The sequence below is a fragment of the Nesoenas mayeri genome, assembly GCF_963082525.1.
Source record: "Nesoenas mayeri genome assembly, chromosome: 1".
Classification (NCBI taxonomy): domain Eukaryota; kingdom Metazoa; phylum Chordata; class Aves; order Columbiformes; family Columbidae; genus Nesoenas; species Nesoenas mayeri.
Genome location: NC_137541.1, coordinates 87,470,017 through 87,491,252, shown reverse-complemented (window position 1 = coordinate 87,491,252; position 21,236 = coordinate 87,470,017). Strand labels below are relative to the sequence as shown.

Sequence of the window (21,236 nt, the reverse complement as noted above, 5' to 3'; positions counted from 1 at the left end):
TATGTTCAAGAGGGCTAAGGGGAGGCACTTCACCCAGCTCATTTTGGTCTCTATCCTCCAAAGTTTGCTTTATTAAGGTCTCATGTATTAATCCTTTACCTTGAGAATTCATTAGGCCCCTCTCTTCCCAAATTTTTCCGAACGTGTGAACTACCCCAAATGCATATTTAGAATCCGTAAATATTGTTCCTCTCTTATCTTTTAACAACTGTAATGCCCTCAATACTAAGAATAGTTCGCAGGCTTGTGCCGACCAACTTATGTTAAGGGGACCCGATTCTTTAATTGTCCAACTGTTCCCGTCTATTATAGCGTATCCTGACTTCCTTTTCCCGTACACTACCCGCAATGATCCATCTACAAACAATTTTTCTCCACATAACAACTCCTCTTCCTCTAAATACTCCCTTATCTTGGTTTGGTATTCTATTACCCTGATATAATCATGGGAAGGAGATTCACTCGGTTCCCCATACAAAAATTGGGCTGGATTCTGTAAATTAGTGGTTTCAAGCTCTAACTTAGGAGAGTGCAATAGGATTCCTTCATATTTCAGTAACCTAGCATTCGTAATCCACTTGTCAGCTTTCTGCTGTAATACCCCTCGTATATTATGAGGTGTGTATACCTTTAATTCTCCTCCCATAGTTATTTTCCCGACTTCTTCGACTAAGAGAGCAGTAGCAACTATGGCCTGTAAACAAGTAGGCCAGCCGCGACTAACTGGATCTAATAATTTGGAATAATATCCTACGGGTTTCTTTTTACTTGCCAATCTTCCAATTTTTCTAACTTCTTTCTAATATCCGGCCATGACTTCGCCACAAACTGAGTTTTTAAAAGAGCTTGCCCAGCCGGTGTCGTAGGGTCTATCCCGGAGTAAAGCTGCAAGCTCTTTCTTAATCTTTCTAACCATTCTGTGGGAGTCTCATCTTTCTTTTGTTGTTCATTAAAGGCTTTATTTATGTTCTGCCCTCGAGGGACCGATTCCTTAATCCGTTGTACGATTATAGTGCGGAGATCTCCCATATGGCCCCTGTGTTCCGGGTTTTGATTATCCCAATTAGGGCGCTGCTGGTTTCCCCAGACATACATACAATAATATACCATTTTCTCTTTACTCTTGTTTCTCGTGCAAAATGCACCTTCCCAATTTTTGAGCATAAGGCCCAATGGGGAATCTCGGGGAATATCCGGTGACCTCTCCTTGGGTCCCTTCCCCATGAGATCAGAGGGCTTGCTCTTCCTCTGTCCCATCTTCTGGAGTGCCTTCTTTCACACACACACACACCCCCCTCGTTCGTGGCTCACGCCCTCGCGGGCAATGAGAACCGCACTACTAGAGAGTCCCGCCCTGCCTTACGGCAGGGTCCACACTCGCTTCGCTTCTTCCCCAAAAAGGCGGGGGGAGCGTCTCGTTCAAGCACACTCCAGGAAACCCACCCCAACCGAACGGAATCGCTTTCTATACTTACCCTCCCTGGGGTCTTCATCCGGTTCTTCGTGCACAAAGTTTTACGGGGCTTGATTCTTTTGCCTAATTACCTGAATTTAGGGTTCGGAGGTTAAGGTTTCGGGGCGATCCTTCGTCCACTCCAGGGCCGTCTGAAACTGGGACGGGGCGCCTCCCTGAAGTTTAGAAGTTCCTCCGAGAAATCCTTAATCCGAGTCACGGCACCAAAAATTGTTATAAATGAAGACAAGTCTTTGAGCCAATTAATTAATTTTATTGAGCAAGCAAATTTAAAGCAAGCGGTAATTAGGCAAAACAGCGCTGGGTGACCGGGGGAAGCTCAGTTCCGCCACGGCACAAAACTCAACTTTTCGTATGTGCTTATATACGTTATACACTTGTTCACGCGCTGGGACACCCTGACGAGTTAGCTCCTGGTTGGCTAGTCGACAGTGAAAGATGTTGCTGGGTGTCGCTTGGTGTTTCTGCCTCTGGAGTTCTGTTATCTGTTACACCATCTGGGAGCTCTGTTATCTGTTGCACCATCCGGCCACTCTATTATCTGTTGCACCATCCGGCCATTGGCTTGGTTGGGGTCCGGCATCCGGCCGTTGGCTTGGTTGGGGCCCGGCATCCGGCCATTGGCTTAACTACTATTTTTTTTACAAAATATAATGAAACTTGCACAAACGCAATTACTTCTTACAACGATATGCATAATATGATTGAACCCTACTCGATTTGTTCAACAACCTTGACCATTATTTATTACAATTACCGAACTAGAGAATGAGAAAAAAAAAAGGGAAAACCAATGTAAAGCACTGACAGTAACACTAAATGTAAAAAGCACTTTAAAAAACCTTGTGTATATAGTAAATCTTAAGTGTATATAGTCTTCATGTTAATAAGAAAAATCAGCAACAGCCTCCAGCCACCCACATCTTAAGATAGTTGGTTTGGGCTGAAACTAGAACCTCTTGCTTCTCCACCCATGTGCAGATGACTAGTCTGTGTGTTAAGGAAGTGGATCAAAATCACACCCAGTATTTCCCAACAATATTCAAGATCAGAAGCAAGCATGCAGTGATTTCCTGGTGCAGGTCCCATCCAACTTGAAGTTGTATTGTCTCAACATCTTTCAAAAGTGGGAAACAGAGGCATTTTACTTTCAGTGACTTTATTTCCCCCTATCTGACCAGAAAGGTGCCAAGGTAAACACCAGAACCAGAAGGGGAAAAAAATTAAATCCTAGGTTCAAGTTAAGTACTGCAAATAAGTTACTTCTTCTTCTGTCCTATCAAACCTAGAGTTGCATTCAAGCCATCATAATAACAACTGAATACGAAGTACCATTTACTTTTTAATTGAAACTCTAGTGCCAGTTTCCTGGAAGACAAAGTACTTGCACTACAGTAGTTGTGTGTGGACAACAGCTGTTCTAATTTCAACGTACTTATATTTCACATGCTGCTAAAATACGTAACATGCAGAATATATAGTCAGAAGTATTCATTCTGCAGTTATAGTTGAACACATGACACAGTCACATTCATGACCACATACTAATGTTCACAGTTCAAAACACACACAACCTACTGAGGAAAGACCAGCAACTGTTCGCAGTCCTATCTGGTAAGGGAGAGCTAACATTCAAGACCACCAAAAAACCTACTTCCCTTCAGTATTCCTGCCATCTCCCTCCTCTCCAGCAAAAGGGAGGAATGTTGTTCCAGAGAGGCAGCAACAGACCAGACAATTTTTAGTCCCGAGGGATGACTATATGGGAGGGGGTGAAATGAGAATATGTGCAGCACACAGGCAACAGGCATTTGGTTTCATTAAGGCTCGGTATGATCTTACCACAAAGTGTCCTCTTGGAATTTGGTACTTTACCTTTACAAGTCCCTATCCCAGTTACATGTTGCATAGTTATCCCTCTTTACTGCTTTTCCCAAAGACACTGAATAGGCGCAGACTCCTTGCTTGTGGTATACAGACGATTATCCCCTATAGCTTCATAAAAAGGAGGATTAACGTTATAACACAACCAGCAACCAGTGGTTAGGTTGGGTTGAGTATAGTTTAGGGTTTGATAAGTAGCCCAGATAATTTCCCACAGAGGATTCAAAGATTCTGAGGCTTCAGTATTCAGAGATTTCAAGGCTTCAGTGACAGTTTCCTCTCTTACTATTATATTCTCATTTTCTACTGTCTTTGTTTCCCTGCCTAGAGGGGGAGGGGATTTTGCTACTGGATTGGGACCTATTGCTCGAAAGGTCGGTTTAACTTCTTCCTTCTTTATGATAAACATGCCTCCTCTGTCATTACCCGGCTGATAATACCGCATTCCCCAGGTTTTTCCAACAAGCCATCCATTATGTTCAGGATTTGTTATGTTCATGACTATGTATTTACAGTTGCCATCGGGTTCTAGTTTCCCACAGCGAGTCAATTGCATCCCGCCCCCGAGTCACTTAGAGGAAATGCATCCTGGAGGTCCCATTCAACCTTTAAAAACTTATCCACATTGGCCTGAGGAATCTGCCAATTTGAGGCAATTGTTTCACACCCCCAGTAAGCGCAATAATCGTGTCCTGGGGTATTAAAAAAATGAGGGCCCTGTGCTAGGGCACATATAAAACCCCATTTCGTTAAGGCGTGGCTTAACCTGAACTAATTGGCATAAGGTTGGAGTAAAAGAGGGTGACCCTGATGTGGTTTGTTGTTGTATTATCGTTTGGTCCTCCCATCAATAGAGAGTCCATTTAAAAGGTTGATGGGAACTCCCTTGGTTTATTGCTATTATTACCGGTAAGGTAAGGAGGATTAGGGAGAGTGACCCAACCCAACCCTTAGTTGGCTGAAAATCAGCCAGTGGAGGTTCATTTTGTTGAGGGTTGTTCTGCTTAATGGAGCTGCTTTATTTTAGAAGTTTTCGGAGGCACTTGCCAATCCCCACAAGGATACCCCTCTGCCTTGCCCTGGGCCTACTCTGTTGCTTCAGAGTAGCCGGGTAAGTTATCTTCTCGGCAGCAGTTGTAGTCTTCAGGGAACTGCCTCCTGAATTCTCTTCTTGTTCTGTCACAACCCACTTTCTAATACTCAACCCAATAGGGCTATTTTCAAATACAAGGTTTTGGCCACTGTCCCGAATCCTCACAGGGTTTGGAACACTTCCTGTATCTTTTCTTACCAAAACGCTTCTTACAATTCCTCTTGGTTATTTCCCAAATGTCTGGACTTACAGTCCAAACAGAGGGTACCTGAATAGTTTTATTACACCCTATATCCCTAAGTTCTTCCTCTAATTGTGCAACAGTTTTGTACCAATCTCTTCTACAGTATTCGTAACTAGGATCCGTGCTATGTTCTCGTCCAGTGATTATTAATATCCGAATGGTATCTAAGGTTTTTCCCCATCACTCATTACACCATCATTCAACATAAGGAAACTTTTTCCACTGCTGTATCCCGCACCCGTTACACATGCGACATACCCACGGATTGCATTGCTTACATACAGGACATGCGATGTGCGACTTCTATAATTCCTTACAATTGTCCATAAAAAGCCTGGTATCCAGGGCTATGCGTCACGTGTCTGTTTCCTCTTGAAGGTCAGCTTCAACTCATCCGGTTTCCCGGCGACTTCCCAGTCTGTGTGCAGAATAGGACCCTTTACTCGACTAGGTGTGTCCAACCTCTTTCCGCGGTGCAGACTGCGGTATCTGTGGTGAGTAAAACAAGGAAAGGTCCCTCCCAGCGAGGGGTTAACGATAATTCCTTCCATGTTTTTATGAGTACTTGATCTCCTGGTTTAATACTATGTATTGCTATATCTAAAGGTGGTCTTTGAACCACCAGGCCTCGCTTTAACAGTTCTTGCCTCCTTTTCATGAGCTCTATAAGGTATTCTTGTAACATCTTTTCTTCCACTTTAGGGTGTTCTATTGGTTTCTCCAAATCATAGGGCACTCCATATAACATTTCAAAGGAGGAAAGTCCTGTATCAGCCCTCGGTTGTGTCCTTATGTTCAAGAGGGCTAAGGGGAGGCACTTCACCCAGCTCATTTTGGTCTCTATCCTCCAAAGTTTGCTTTATTAAGGTCTCATGTATTAATCCTTTACCTTGAGAATTCATTAGGCCCCTCTCTTCCCAAATTTTTCCGAACGTGTGAACTACCCCAAATGCATATTTAGAATCCGTAAATATTGTTCCTCTCTTATCTTTTAACAACTGTAATGCCCTCAATACTAAGAATAGTTCGCAGGCTTGTGCCGACCAACTTATGTTAAGGGGACCCGATTCTTTAATTGTCCAACTGTTCCCGTCTATTATAGCGTATCCTGACTTCCTTTTCCCGTACACTACCCGCAATGATCCATCTACAAACAATTTTTCTCCACATAACAACTCCTCTTCCTCTAAATACTCCCTTATCTTGGTTTGGTATTCTATTACCCTGATATAATCATGGGAAGGAGATTCACTCGGTTCCCCATACAAAAATTGGGCTGGATTCTGTAAATTAGTGGTTTCAAGCTCTAACTTAGGAGAGTGCAATAGGATTCCTTCATATTTCAGTAACCTAGCATTCGTAATCCACTTGTCAGCTTTCTGCTGTAATACCCCTCGTATATTATGAGGTGTGTATACCTTTAATTCTCCTCCCATAGTTATTTTCCCGACTTCTTCGACTAAGAGAGCAGTAGCAACTATGGCCTGTAAACAAGTAGGCCAGCCGCGACTAACTGGATCTAATAATTTGGAATAATATCCTACGGGTTTCTTTTTACTTGCCAATCTTCCAATTTTTCTAACTTCTTTCTAATATCCGGCCATGACTTCGCCACAAACTGAGTTTTTAAAAGAGCTTGCCCAGCCGGTGTCGTAGGGTCTATCCCGGAGTAAAGCTGCAAGCTCTTTCTTAATCTTTCTAACCATTCTGTGGGAGTCTCATCTTTCTTTTGTTGTTCATTAAAGGCTTTATTTATGTTCTGCCCTCGAGGGACCGATTCCTTAATCCGTTGTACGATTATAGTGCGGAGATCTCCCATATGGCCCCTGTGTTCCGGGTTTTGATTATCCCAATTAGGGCGCTGCTGGTTTCCCCAGACATACATACAATAATATACCATTTTCTCTTTACTCTTGTTTCTCGTGCAAAATGCACCTTCCCAATTTTTGAGCATAAGGCCCAATGGGGAATCTCGGGGAATATCCGGTGACCTCTCCTTGGGTCCCTTCCCCATGAGATCAGAGGGCTTGCTCTTCCTCTGTCCCATCTTCTGGAGTGCCTTCTTTCACACACACACACACCCCCCTCGTTCGTGGCTCACGCCCTCGCGGGCAATGAGAACCGCACTACTAGAGAGTCCCGCCCTGCCTTACGGCAGGGTCCACACTCGCTTCGCTTCTTCCCCAAAAAGGCGGGGGGAGCGTCTCGTTCAAGCACACTCCAGGAAACCCACCCCAACCGAACGGAATCGCTTTCTATACTTACCCTCCCTGGGGTCTTCATCCGGTTCTTCGTGCACAAAGTTTTACGGGGCTTGATTCTTTTGCCTAATTACCTGAATTTAGGGTTCGGAGGTTAAGGTTTCGGGGCGATCCTTCGTCCACTCCAGGGCCGTCTGAAACTGGGACGGGGCGCCTCCCTGAAGTTTAGAAGTTCCTCCGAGAAATCCTTAATCCGAGTCACGGCACCAAAAATTGTTATAAATGAAGACAAGTCTTTGAGCCAATTAATTAATTTTATTGAGCAAGCAAATTTAAAGCAAGCGGTAATTAGGCAAAACAGCGCTGGGTGACCGGGGGAAGCTCAGTTCCGCCACGGCACAAAACTCAACTTTTCGTATGTGCTTATATACGTTATACACTTGTTCACGCGCTGGGACACCCTGACGAGTTAGCTCCTGGTTGGCTAGTCGACAGTGAAAGATGTTGCTGGGTGTCGCTTGGTGTTTCTGCCTCTGGAGTTCTGTTATCTGTTACACCATCTGGGAGCTCTGTTATCTGTTGCACCATCCGGCCATTGGCTTGGTTGGGGTCCGGCATCCGGCCGTTGGCTTGGTTGGGGCCCGGCATCCGGCCATTGGCTTAACTACTATTTTTTTTACAAAATATAATGAAACTTGCACAAACGCAATTACTTCTTACAACGATATGCATAATATGATTGAACCCTACTCGATTTGTTCAACAACCTTGACCATTATTTATTACAATTACCGAACTAGAGAATGAGAAAAAAAAAAGGGAAAACCAATGTAAAGCACTGACAGTAACACTAAATGTAAAAAGCACTTTAAAAAACCTTGTGTATATAGTAAATCTTAAGTGTATATAGTCTTCATGTTAATAAGAAAAATCAGCAACAGCCTCCAGCCACCCACATCTTAAGATAGTTGGTTTGGGCTGAAACTAGAACCTCTTGCTTCTCCACCCATGTGCAGATGACTAGTCTGTGTGTTAAGGAAGTGGATCAAAATCACACCCAGTATTTCCCAACAATATTCAAGATCAGAAGCAAGCATGCAGTGATTTCCTGGTGCAGGTCCCATCCAACTTGAAGTTGTATTGTCTCAACATCTTTCAAAAGTGGGAAACAGAGGCATTTTACTTTCAGTGACTTTATTTCCCCCTATCTGACCAGAAAGGTGCCAAGGTAAACACCAGAACCAGAAGGGGAAAAAAATTAAATCCTAGGTTCAAGTTAAGTACTGCAAATAAGTTACTTCTTCTTCTGTCCTATCAAACCTAGAGTTGCATTCAAGCCATCATAATAACAACTGAATACGAAGTACCATTTACTTTTTAATTGAAACTCTAGTGCCAGTTTCCTGGAAGACAAAGTACTTGCACTACAGTAGTTGTGTGTGGACAACAGCTGTTCTAATTTCAACGTACTTATATTTCACATGCTGCTAAAATACGTAACATGCAGAATATATAGTCAGAAGTATTCATTCTGCAGTTATAGTTGAACACATGACACAGTCACATTCATGACCACATACTAATGTTCACAGTTCAAAACACACACAACCTACTGAGGAAAGACCAGCAACTGTTCGCAGTCCTATCTGGTAAGGGAGAGCTAACATTCAAGACCACCAAAAAACCTACTTCCCTTCAGTATTCCTGCCATCTCCCTCCTCTCCAGCAAAAGGGAGGAATGTTGTTCCAGAGAGGCAGCAACAGACCAGACAATTTTTAGTCCCGAGGGATGACTATATGGGAGGGGGTGAAATGAGAATATGTGCAGCACACAGGCAACAGGCATTTGGTTTCATTAAGGCTCGGTATGATCTTACCACAAAGTGTCCTCTTGGAATTTGGTACTTTACCTATACAAGTCCCTATCCCAGTTACATGTTGCATAGTTATCCCTCTTTACTGCTTTTCCCAAAGACACTGAATAGGCGCAGACTCCTTGCTTGTGGTATACAGACGATTATCCCCTATAGCTTCATAAAAAGGAGGATTAACGTTATAACACAACCAGCAACCAGTGGTTAGGTTGGGTTGAGTATAGTTTAGGGTTTGATAAGTAGCCCAGATAATTTCCCACAGAGGATTCAAAGATTCTGAGGCTTCAGTATTCAGAGATTTCAAGGCTTCAGTGACAGTTTCCTCTCTTACTATTATATTCTCATTTTCTACTGTCTTTGTTTCCCTGCCTAGAGGGGGAGGGGATTTTGCTACTGGATTGGGACCTATTGCTCGAAAGGTCGGTTTAACTTCTTCCTTCTTTATGATAAACATGCCTCCTCTGTCATTACCCGGCTGATAATACCGCATTCCCCAGGTTTTTCCAACAAGCCATCCATTATGTTCAGGATTTGTTATGTTCATGACTATGTATTTACAGTTGCCATCGGGTTCTAGTTTCCCACAGCGAGTCAATTGCATCCCGCCCCCGAGTCACTTAGAGGAAATGCATCCTGGAGGTCCCATTCAACCTTTAAAAACTTATCCACATTGGCCTGAGGAATCTGCCAATTTGAGGCAATTGTTTCACACCCCCAGTAAGCGCAATAATCGTGTCCTGGGGTATTAAAAAAATGAGGGCCCTGTGCTAGGGCACATATAAAACCCCATTTCGTTAAGGCGTGGCTTAACCTGAACTAATTGGCATAAGGTTGGAGTAAAAGAGGGTGACCCTGATGTGGTTTGTTGTTGTATTATCGTTTGGTCCTCCCATCAATAGAGAGTCCATTTAAAAGGTTGATGGGAACTCCCTTGGTTTATTGCTATTATTACCGGTAAGGTAAGGAGGATTAGGGAGAGTGACCCAACCCAACCCTTAGTTGGCTGAAAATCAGCCAGTGGAGGTTCATTTTGTTGAGGGTTGTTCTGCTTAATGGAGCTGCTTTATTTTAGAAGTTTTCGGAGGCACTTGCCAATCCCCACAAGGATACCCCTCTGCCTTGCCCTGGGCCTACTCTGTTGCTTCAGAGTAGCCGGGTAAGTTATCTTCTCGGCAGCAGTTGTAGTCTTCAGGGAACTGCCTCCTGAATTCTCTTCTTGTTCTGTCACAACCCACTTTCTAATACTCAACCCAATAGGGCTATTTTCAAATACAAGGTTTTGGCCACTGTCCCGAATCCTCACAGGGTTTGGAACACTTCCTGTATCTTTTCTTACCAAAACGCTTCTTACAATTCCTCTTGGTTATTTCCCAAATGTCTGGACTTACAGTCCAAACAGAGGGTACCTGAATAGTTTTATTACACCCTATATCCCTAAGTTCTTCCTCTAATTGTGCAACAGTTTTGTACCAATCTCTTCTACAGTATTCGTAACTAGGATCCGTGCTATGTTCTCGTCCAGTGATTATTAATATCCGAATGGTATCTAAGGTTTTTCCCCATCACTCATTACACCATCATTCAACATAAGGAAACTTTTTCCACTGCTGTATCCCGCACCCGTTACACATGCGACATACCCACGGATTGCATTGCTTACATACAGGACATGCGATGTGCGACTTCTATAATTCCTTACAATTGTCCATAAAAAGCCTGGTATCCAGGGCTATGCGTCACGTGTCTGTTTCCTCTTGAAGGTCAGCTTCAACTCATCCGGTTTCCCGGCGACTTCCCAGTCTGTGTGCAGAATAGGACCCTTTACTCGACTAGGTGTGTCCAACCTCTTTCCGCGGTGCAGACTGCGGTATCTGTGGTGAGTAAAACAAGGAAAGGTCCCTCCCAGCGAGGGGTTAACGATAATTCCTTCCATGTTTTTATGAGTACTTGATCTCCTGGTTTAATACTATGTATTGCTATATCTAAAGGTGGTCTTTGAACCACCAGGCCTCGCTTTAACAGTTCTTGCCTCCTTTTCATGAGCTCTATAAGGTATTCTTGTAACATCTTTTCTTCCACTTTAGGGTGTTCTATTGGTTTCTCCAAATCATAGGGCACTCCATATAACATTTCAAAGGAGGAAAGTCCTGTATCAGCCCTCGGTTGTGTCCTTATGTTCAAGAGGGCTAAGGGGAGGCACTTCACCCAGCTCATTTTGGTCTCTATCCTCCAAAGTTTGCTTTATTAAGGTCTCATGTATTAATCCTTTACCTTGAGAATTCATTAGGCCCCTCTCTTCCCAAATTTTTCCGAACGTGTGAACTACCCCAAATGCATATTTAGAATCCGTAAATATTGTTCCTCTCTTATCTTTTAACAACTGTAATGCCCTCAATACTAAGAATAGTTCGCAGGCTTGTGCCGACCAACTTATGTTAAGGGGACCCGATTCTTTAATTGTCCAACTGTTCCCGTCTATTATAGCGTATCCTGACTTCCTTTTCCCGTACACTACCCGCAATGATCCATCTACAAACAATTTTTCTCCACATAACAACTCCTCTTCCTCTAAATACTCCCTTATCTTGGTTTGGTATTCTATTACCCTGATATAATCATGGGAAGGAGATTCACTCGGTTCCCCATACAAAAATTGGGCTGGATTCTGTAAATTAGTGGTTTCAAGCTCTAACTTAGGAGAGTGCAATAGGATTCCTTCATATTTCAGTAACCTAGCATTCGTAATCCACTTGTCAGCTTTCTGCTGTAATACCCCTCGTATATTATGAGGTGTGTATACCTTTAATTCTCCTCCCATAGTTATTTTCCCGACTTCTTCGACTAAGAGAGCAGTAGCAACTATGGCCTGTAAACAAGTAGGCCAGCCGCGACTAACTGGATCTAATAATTTGGAATAATATCCTACGGGTTTCTTTTTACTTGCCAATCTTCCAATTTTTCTAACTTCTTTCTAATATCCGGCCATGACTTCGCCACAAACTGAGTTTTTAAAAGAGCTTGCCCAGCCGGTGTCGTAGGGTCTATCCCGGAGTAAAGCTGCAAGCTCTTTCTTAATCTTTCTAACCATTCTGTGGGAGTCTCATCTTTCTTTTGTTGTTCATTAAAGGCTTTATTTATGTTCTGCCCTCGAGGGACCGATTCCTTAATCCGTTGTACGATTATAGTGCGGAGATCTCCCATATGGCCCCTGTGTTCCGGGTTTTGATTATCCCAATTAGGGCGCTGCTGGTTTCCCCAGACATACATACAATAATATACCATTTTCTCTTTACTCTTGTTTCTCGTGCAAAATGCACCTTCCCAATTTTTGAGCATAAGGCCCAATGGGGAATCTCGGGGAATATCCGGTGACCTCTCCTTGGGTCCCTTCCCCATGAGATCAGAGGGCTTGCTCTTCCTCTGTCCCATCTTCTGGAGTGCCTTCTTTCACACACACACACACCCCCCTCGTTCGTGGCTCACGCCCTCGCGGGCAATGAGAACCGCACTACTAGAGAGTCCCGCCCTGCCTTACGGCAGGGTCCACACTCGCTTCGCTTCTTCCCCAAAAAGGCGGGGGGAGCGTCTCGTTCAAGCACACTCCAGGAAACCCACCCCAACCGAACGGAATCGCTTTCTATACTTACCCTCCCTGGGGTCTTCATCCGGTTCTTCGTGCACAAAGTTTTACGGGGCTTGATTCTTTTGCCTAATTACCTGAATTTAGGGTTCGGAGGTTAAGGTTTCGGGGCGATCCTTCGTCCACTCCAGGGCCGTCTGAAACTGGGACGGGGCGCCTCCCTGAAGTTTAGAAGTTCCTCCGAGAAATCCTTAATCCGAGTCACGGCACCAAAAATTGTTATAAATGAAGACAAGTCTTTGAGCCAATTAATTAATTTTATTGAGCAAGCAAATTTAAAGCAAGCGGTAATTAGGCAAAACAGCGCTGGGTGACCGGGGGAAGCTCAGTTCCGCCACGGCACAAAACTCAACTTTTCGTATGTGCTTATATACGTTATACACTTGTTCACGCGCTGGGACACCCTGACGAGTTAGCTCCTGGTTGGCTAGTCGACAGTGAAAGATGTTGCTGGGTGTCGCTTGGTGTTTCTGCCTCTGGAGTTCTGTTATCTGTTACACCATCTGGGAGCTCTGTTATCTGTTGCACCATCCGGCCATTGGCTTGGTTGGGGTCCGGCATCCGGCCGTTGGCTTGGTTGGGGCCCGGCATCCGGCCATTGGCTTAACTACTATTTTTTTTACAAAATATAATGAAACTTGCACAAACGCAATTACTTCTTACAACGATATGCATAATATGATTGAACCCTACTCGATTTGTTCAACAACCTTGACCATTATTTATTACAATTACCGAACTAGAGAATGAGAAAAAAAAAAGGGAAAACCAATGTAAAGCACTGACAGTAACACTAAATGTAAAAAGCACTTTAAAAAACCTTGTGTATATAGTAAATCTTAAGTGTATATAGTCTTCATGTTAATAAGAAAAATCAGCAACAGCCTCCAGCCACCCACATCTTAAGATAGTTGGTTTGGGCTGAAACTAGAACCTCTTGCTTCTCCACCCATGTGCAGATGACTAGTCTGTGTGTTAAGGAAGTGGATCAAAATCACACCCAGTATTTCCCAACAATATTCAAGATCAGAAGCAAGCATGCAGTGATTTCCTGGTGCAGGTCCCATCCAACTTGAAGTTGTATTGTCTCAACATCTTTCAAAAGTGGGAAACAGAGGCATTTTACTTTCAGTGACTTTATTTCCCCCTATCTGACCAGAAAGGTGCCAAGGTAAACACCAGAACCAGAAGGGGAAAAAAATTAAATCCTAGGTTCAAGTTAAGTACTGCAAATAAGTTACTTCTTCTTCTGTCCTATCAAACCTAGAGTTGCATTCAAGCCATCATAATAACAACTGAATACAAAGTACCATTTACTTTTTAATTGAAACTCTAGTGCCAGTTTCCTGGAAGACAAAGTACTTGCACTACAGTAGTTGTGTGTGGACAACAGCTGTTCTAATTTCAACGTACTTATATTTCACATGCTGCTAAAATACGTAACATGCAGAATATATAGTCAGAAGTATTCATTCTGCAGTTATAGTTGAACACATGACACAGTCACATTCATGACCACATACTAATGTTCACAGTTCAAAACACACACAACCTACTGAGGAAAGACCAGCAACTGTTCGCAGTCCTATCTGGTAAGGGAGAGCTAACATTCAAGACCACCAAAAAACCTACTTCCCTTCAGTATTCCTGCCATCTCCCTCCTCTCCAGCAAAAGGGAGGAATGTTGTTCCAGAGAGGCAGCAACAGACCAGACAATTTTTAGTCCCGAGGGATGACTATATGGGAGGGGGTGAAATGAGAATATGTGCAGCACACAGGCAACAGGCATTTGGTTTCATTAAGGCTCGGTATGATCTTACCACAAAGTGTCCTCTTGGAATTTGGTACTTTACCTATACAAGTCCCTATCCCAGTTACATGTTGCATAGTTATCCCTCTTTACTGCTTTTCCCAAAGACACTGAATAGGCGCAGACTCCTTGCTTGTGGTATACAGACGATTATCCCCTATAGCTTCATAAAAAGGAGGATTAACGTTATAACACAACCAGCAACCAGTGGTTAGGTTGGGTTGAGTATAGTTTAGGGTTTGATAAGTAGCCCAGATAATTTCCCACAGAGGATTCAAAGATTCTGAGGCTTCAGTATTCAGAGATTTCAAGGCTTCAGTGACAGTTTCCTCTCTTACTATTATATTCTCATTTTCTACTGTCTTTGTTTCCCTGCCTAGAGGGGGAGGGGATTTTGCTACTGGATTGGGACCTATTGCTCGAAAGGTCGGTTTAACTTCTTCCTTCTTTATGATAAACATGCCTCCTCTGTCATTACCCGGCTGATAATACCGCATTCCCCAGGTTTTTCCAACAAGCCATCCATTATGTTCAGGATTTGTTATGTTCATGACTATGTATTTACAGTTGCCATCGGGTTCTAGTTTCCCACAGCGAGTCAATTGCATCCCGCCCCCGAGTCACTTAGAGGAAATGCATCCTGGAGGTCCCATTCAACCTTTAAAAACTTATCCACATTGGCCTGAGGAATCTGCCAATTTGAGGCAATTGTTTCACACCCCCAGTAAGCGCAATAATCGTGTCCTGGGGTATTAAAAAAATGAGGGCCCTGTGCTAGGGCACATATAAAACCCCATTTCGTTAAGGCGTGGCTTAACCTGAACTAATTGGCATAAGGTTGGAGTAAAAGAGGGTGACCCTGATGTGGTTTGTTGTTGTATTATCGTTTGGTCCTCCCATCAATAGAGAGTCCATTTAAAAGGTTGATGGGAACTCCCTTGGTTTATTGCTATTATTACCGGTAAGGTAAGGAGGATTAGGGAGAGTGACCCAACCCAACCCTTAGTTGGCTGAAAATCAGCCAGTGGAGGTTCATTTTGTTGAGGGTTGTTCTGCTTAATGGAGCTGCTTTATTTTAGAAGTTTTCGGAGGCACTTGCCAATCCCCACAAGGATACCCCTCTGCCTTGCCCTGGGCCTACTCTGTTGCTTCAGAGTAGCCGGGTAAGTTATCTTCTCGGCAGCAGTTGTAGTCTTCAGGGAACTGCCTCCTGAATTCTCTTCTTGTTCTGTCACAACCCACTTTCTAATACTCAACCCAATAGGGCTATTTTCAAATACAAGGTTTTGGCCACTGTCCCGAATCCTCACAGGGTTTGGAACACTTCCTGTATCTTTTCTTACCAAAACGCTTCTTACAATTCCTCTTGGTTATTTCCCAAATGTCTGGACTTACAGTCCAAACAGAGGGTACCTGAATAGTTTTATTACACCCTATATCCCTAAGTTCTTCCTCTAATTGTGCAACAGTTTTGTACCAATCTCTTCTACAGTATTCGTAACTAGGATCCGTGCTATGTTCTCGTCCAGTGATTATTAATATCCGAATGGTATCTAAGGTTTTTCCCCATCACTCATTACACCATCATTCAACATAAGGAAACTTTTTCCACTGCTGTATCCCGCACCCGTTACACATGCGACATACCCACGGATTGCATTGCTTACATACAGGACATGCGATGTGCGACTTCTATAATTCCTTACAATTGTCCATAAAAAGCCTGGTATCCAGGGCTATGCGTCACGTGTCTGTTTCCTCTTGAAGGTCAGCTTCAACTCATCCGGTTTCCCGGCGACTTCCCAGTCTGTGTGCAGAATAGGACCCTTTACTCGACTAGGTGTGTCCAACCTCTTTCCGCGGTGCAGACTGCGGTATCTGTGGTGAGTAAAACAAGGAAAGGTCCCTCCCAGCGAGGGGTTAACGATAATTCCTTCCATGTTTTTATGAGTACTTGATCTCCTGGTTTAATACTATGTATTGCTATATCTAAAGGTGGTCTTTGAACCACCAGGCCTCGCTTTAACAGTTCTTGCCTCCTTTTCATGAGCTCTATAAGGTATTCTTGTAACATCTTTTCTTCCACTTTAGGGTGTTCTATTGGTTTCTCCAAATCATAGGGCACTCCATATAACATTTCAAAGGAGGAAAGTCCTGTATCAGCCCTCGGTTGTGTCCTTATGTTCAAGAGGGCTAAGGGGAGGCACTTCACCCAGCTCATTTTGGTCTCTATCCTCCAAAGTTTGCTTTATTAAGGTCTCATGTATTAATCCTTTACCTTGAGAATTCATTAGGCCCCTCTCTTCCCAAATTTTTCCGAACGTGTGAACTACCCCAAATGCATATTTAGAATCCGTAAATATTGTTCCTCTCTTATCTTTTAACAACTGTAATGCCCTCAATACTAAGAATAGTTCGCAGGCTTGTGCCGACCAACTTATGTTAAGGGGACCCGATTCTTTAATTGTCCAACTGTTCCCGTCTATTATAGCGTATCCTGACTTCCTTTTCCCGTACACTACCCGCAATGATCCATCTACAAACAATTTTTCTCCACATAACAACTCCTCTTCCTCTAAATACTCCCTTATCTTGGTTTGGTATTCTATTACCCTGATATAATCATGGGAAGGAGATTCACTCGGTTCCCCATACAAAAATTGGGCTGGATTCTGTAAATTAGTGGTTTCAAGCTCTAACTTAGGAGAGTGCAATAGGATTCCTTCATATTTCAGTAACCTAGCATTCGTAATCCACTTGTCAGCTTTCTGCTGTAATACCCCTCGTATATTATGAGGTGTGTATACCTTTAATTCTCCTCCCATAGTTATTTTCCCGACTTCTTCGACTAAGAGAGCAGTAGCAACTATGGCCTGTAAACAAGTAGGCCAGCCGCGACTAACTGGATCTAATAATTTGGAATAATATCCTACGGGTTTCTTTTTACTTGCCAATCTTCCAATTTTTCTAACTTCTTTCTAATATCCGGCCATGACTTCGCCACAAACTGAGTTTTTAAAAGAGCTTGCCCAGCCGGTGTCGTAGGGTCTATCCCGGAGTAAAGCTGCAAGCTCTTTCTTAATCTTTCTAACCATTCTGTGGGAGTCTCATCTTTCTTTTGTTGTTCATTAAAGGCTTTATTTATGTTCTGCCCTCGAGGGACCGATTCCTTAATCCGTTGTACGATTATAGTGCGGAGATCTCCCATATGGCCCCTGTGTTCCGGGTTTTGATTATCCCAATTAGGGCGCTGCTGGTTTCCCCAGACATACATACAATAATATACCATTTTCTCTTTACTCTTGTTTCTCGTGCAAAATGCACCTTCCCAATTTTTGAGCATAAGGCCCAATGGGGAATCTCGGGGAATATCCGGTGACCTCTCCTTGGGTCCCTTCCCCATGAGATCAGAGGGCTTGCTCTTCCTCTGTCCCATCTTCTGGAGTGCCTTCTTTCACACACACACACACCCCCCTCGTTCGTGGCTCACGCCCTCGCGGGCAATGAGAACCGCACTACTAGAGAGTCCCGCCCTGCCTTACGGCAGGGTCCACACTCGCTTCGCTTCTTCCCCAAAAAGGCGGGGGGAGCGTCTCGTTCAAGCACACTCCAGGAAACCCACCCCAACCGAACGGAATCGCTTTCTATACTTACCCTCCCTGGGGTCTTCATCCGGTTCTTCGTGCACAAAGTTTTACGGGGCTTGATTCTTTTGCCTAATTACCTGAATTTAGGGTTCGGAGGTTAAGGTTTCGGGGCGATCCTTCGTCCACTCCAGGGCCGTCTGAAACTGGGACGGGGCGCCTCCCTGAAGTTTAGAAGTTCCTCCGAGAAATCCTTAATCCGAGTCACGGCACCAAAAATTGTTATAAATGAAGACAAGTCTTTGAGCCAATTAATTAATTTTATTGAGCAAGCAAATTTAAAGCAAGCGGTAATTAGGCAAAACAGCGCTGGGTGACCGGGGGAAGCTCAGTTCCGCCACGGCACAAAACTCAACTTTTCGTATGTGCTTATATATGTTATACACTTGTTCACGCGCTGGGACACCCTGACGAGTTAGCTCCTGGTTGGCTAGTCGACAGTGAAAGATGTTGCTGGGTGTCGCTTGGTGTTTCTGCCTCTGGAGTTCTGTTATCTGTTACACCATCTGGGAGCTCTGTTATCTGTTGCACCATCCGGCCACTATGTTATCTGTTGCACCATCCGGCCATTGGCTTGGTTGGGGTCCGGCATCCGGCCGTTGGCTTGGTTGGGGCCCGGCATCCGGCCATTGGCTTAACTACTATTTTTTTTACAAAATATAATGAAACTTGCACAAACGCAATTACTTCTTACAACGATATGCATAATATGATTGAACCCTACTCGATTTGTTCAACAACCTTGACCATTATTTATTACAATTACCGAACTAGAGAATGAGAAAAAAAAAAGGGAAAACCAATGTAAAGCACTGACAGTAACACTAAATGTAAAAAGCACTTTAAAAAACCTTGTGTATATAGTAAATCTTAAGTGTATATAGTCTTCATGTTAATAAGAAAAATCAGCAACAGCCTCCAGCCACCCACATCTTAAGATAGTTGGTTTGGGCTGAAACTAGAACCTCTTGCTTCTCCACCCATGTGCAGATGACTAGTCTGTGTGTTAAGGAAGTGGATCAAAATCACACCCAGTATTTCCCAACAATATTCAAGATCAGAAGCAAGCATGCAGTGATTTCCTGGTGCAGGTCCTATCCAACTTGAAGTTGTATTGTCTCAACATCTTTCAAAAGTGGGAAACAGAGGCATTTTACTTTCAGTGACTTTATTTCCCCCTATCTGACCAGAAAGGTGCCAAGGTAAACACCAGAACCAGAAGGGGAAAAAAATTAAATCCTAGGTTCAAGTTAAGTACTGCAAATAAGTTACTTCTTCTTCTGTCCTATCAAACCTAGAGTTGCATTCAAGCCATCATAATAACAACTGAATACAAAGTACCATTTACTTTTTAATTGAAACTCTAGTGCCAGTTTCCTGGAAGACAAAGTACTTGCACTACAGTAGTTGTGTGTGGACAACAGCTGTTCTAATTTCAACGTACTTATATTTCACATGCTGCTAAAATACGTAACATGCAGAATATATAGTCAGAAGTATTCATTCTGCAGTTATAGTTGAACACATGACACAGTCACATTCATGACCACATACTAATGTTCACAGTTCAAAACACACACAACCTACTGAGGAAAGACCAGCAACTGTTCGCAGTCCTATCTGGTAAGGGAGAGCTAACATTCAAGACCACCAAAAAACCTACTTCCCTTCAGTATTCCTGCCATCTCCCTCCTCTCCAGCAAAAGGGAGGAATGTTGTTCCAGAGAGGCAGCAACAGACCAGACAATTTTTAGTCCCGAGGGATGACTATATGGGAGGGGGTGAAATGAGAATATGTGCAGCACACAGGCAACAGGCATTTCTGTTGGAATCAGCACAAGGAATTACCTAGAAAGAAGCGTGTTTACAGACACAGAGATGGTGACTGGCGGCTGGCGGCAACCAGCTTTCGGCATCAGCTTTGTCCTCTGCATCTCCTGCATCCTGGTGAAAACCAACCGTGTCCTGCTTGTCTTTGAGGCAAAGATCCCCACGAGCCTCCACCGAAAGTGGTGGGGCCTCAACCTCCAGTTCCTCCTGGTTTTCTTGTGTACGTTCGTGCAGATTGTCATCTGTGTGATTTGGCTTTACACAGCCCCGCCATCCAGTTACCGAAACCATGAACTGGAGGATGAAATTATCTTCATCACCTGCCATGAAGGCTCCCTGATGGCCCTTGGCTTTCTCATTGGCTACACCTGCCTCCTGGCGGCCATCTGCTTCTTCTTTGCCTTCAAGTCTCGAAAGCTGCCTGAGAACTTTAATGAGGCCAAGTTCATCACCTTCAGCATGCTGATCTTCTTCATTGTCTGGATCTCCTTCATCCCTGCTTATGCCAGCACATACGGCAAGTTCGTCTCTGCCGTGGAGGTGATTGCGATACTGGCTGCCAGCTTCGGGCTCCTGGCCTGCATCTTCTTCAACAAAGTCTACATCATCCTCTTCAAGCCCTCCCGCAACACAATCGAGGAGGTGCGCTGCAGCACAGCCGCCCATGCTTTCAAGGTGGCTGCCAGGGCCACGCTGAGACGGAGCAACGTGTCACGCAAGCGCTCCAACAGCCTGGGGGGCTCCACCGGCTCCACACCTTCCTCCTCCATCAGCAGCAAAAGCAACCATGAAGACCCTTTTCCTCTACCAGCCTCCGCTGAGCGGCAGCGCCAGCAGCAACGTGGGTGCAAGCAGAAAGTCAGCTTCGGGAGCGGCACGGTCACCCTGTCGCTGAGTTTTGAGGAGCCACAGAAGAACGTCATGGCCAACAGGAACGCCAAACGCAGGAACTCCCTGGAGGCCCAGAACAGCGACGACAGCCTGATGCGGCACCGGGCCCTGCTTCCCCTGCAGAACAGTGAGCCCCTAAGCGCTGAGCCCAGCTTCCAGGCAGCTTCCAGCCCAGAGAGCAGCTCGCAGGAGTCAGTGGTGGGAGACGCCAAAGAAGAGGTACCAAGCGCTGAGGCGGAGCCTCCTCTGCTGTCAGCTAACTCCCGAAATTTTATAGGCACTGGAGGTGGCTCTGTCACAGAGAACACGGTACATTCCTAACAAAAGAAGATCATGAGAAGCACATCAGCCCCTCAAGAGGAACTTGCTCACCTCTTGCTTCTGAATGGGAAAGACAACAAAGACACACTCCTGTGACACAGCCCCACCACACTGTACTGTTAGCGCCGGCAGGGTAATACACGTGCCTCCAGAGGAAGGAGTGTGTCTGGGGAGCCTTGGACTGAATTTGCATTTGCTTTATTGAAACCAGGACATCTCAGAAGGATGAGTGAAGATCTCCTCTGGTGGGGCTTAAGCAGAAGTCTGCATGCTGCCTTGCCTCTGTAAGCTTTTCCTGCCAGACTGCAAATCAGCTGACTATGGGAGGCA

General features: G+C 44.3%; 1 protein-coding gene across 33 annotated transcripts in view; it reads right to left on the bottom strand.

Annotated features, from left to right (window-relative positions):
* Positions 1-19,680, bottom strand: part of LOC308037478 (cystatin-A-like) — a 32,466-nt gene extending 12,786 nt beyond the window's left edge. For 4 of the 33 annotated variants that reach the window (XR_013921815.1, XR_013921816.1, XR_013921817.1 and 1 more), the window contains exons 1-8: positions 17,875-19,680; positions 12,764-16,098; positions 12,418-12,600; positions 7,307-10,641; positions 6,961-7,143; positions 4,978-5,184; positions 1,822-2,235; positions 1,476-1,658 (exon numbers count right to left, since the gene is read on the bottom strand). The gene's annotated coding sequence lies outside the window, so the exon portion shown is untranslated. Of the gene's footprint in view, positions 1-1,471; positions 1,659-1,821; positions 2,236-4,977; positions 5,213-6,956; positions 7,144-7,306; positions 10,670-12,413; positions 12,601-12,763; positions 16,127-17,870 lie in introns of those variants that run through there. The other 29 variants (XR_013921825.1, XR_013921826.1, XR_013921828.1 and 26 more) reach the window with 29 other exon arrangements.
* Between the last annotated feature and the right edge of the window lie 1,556 nt (positions 19,681-21,236).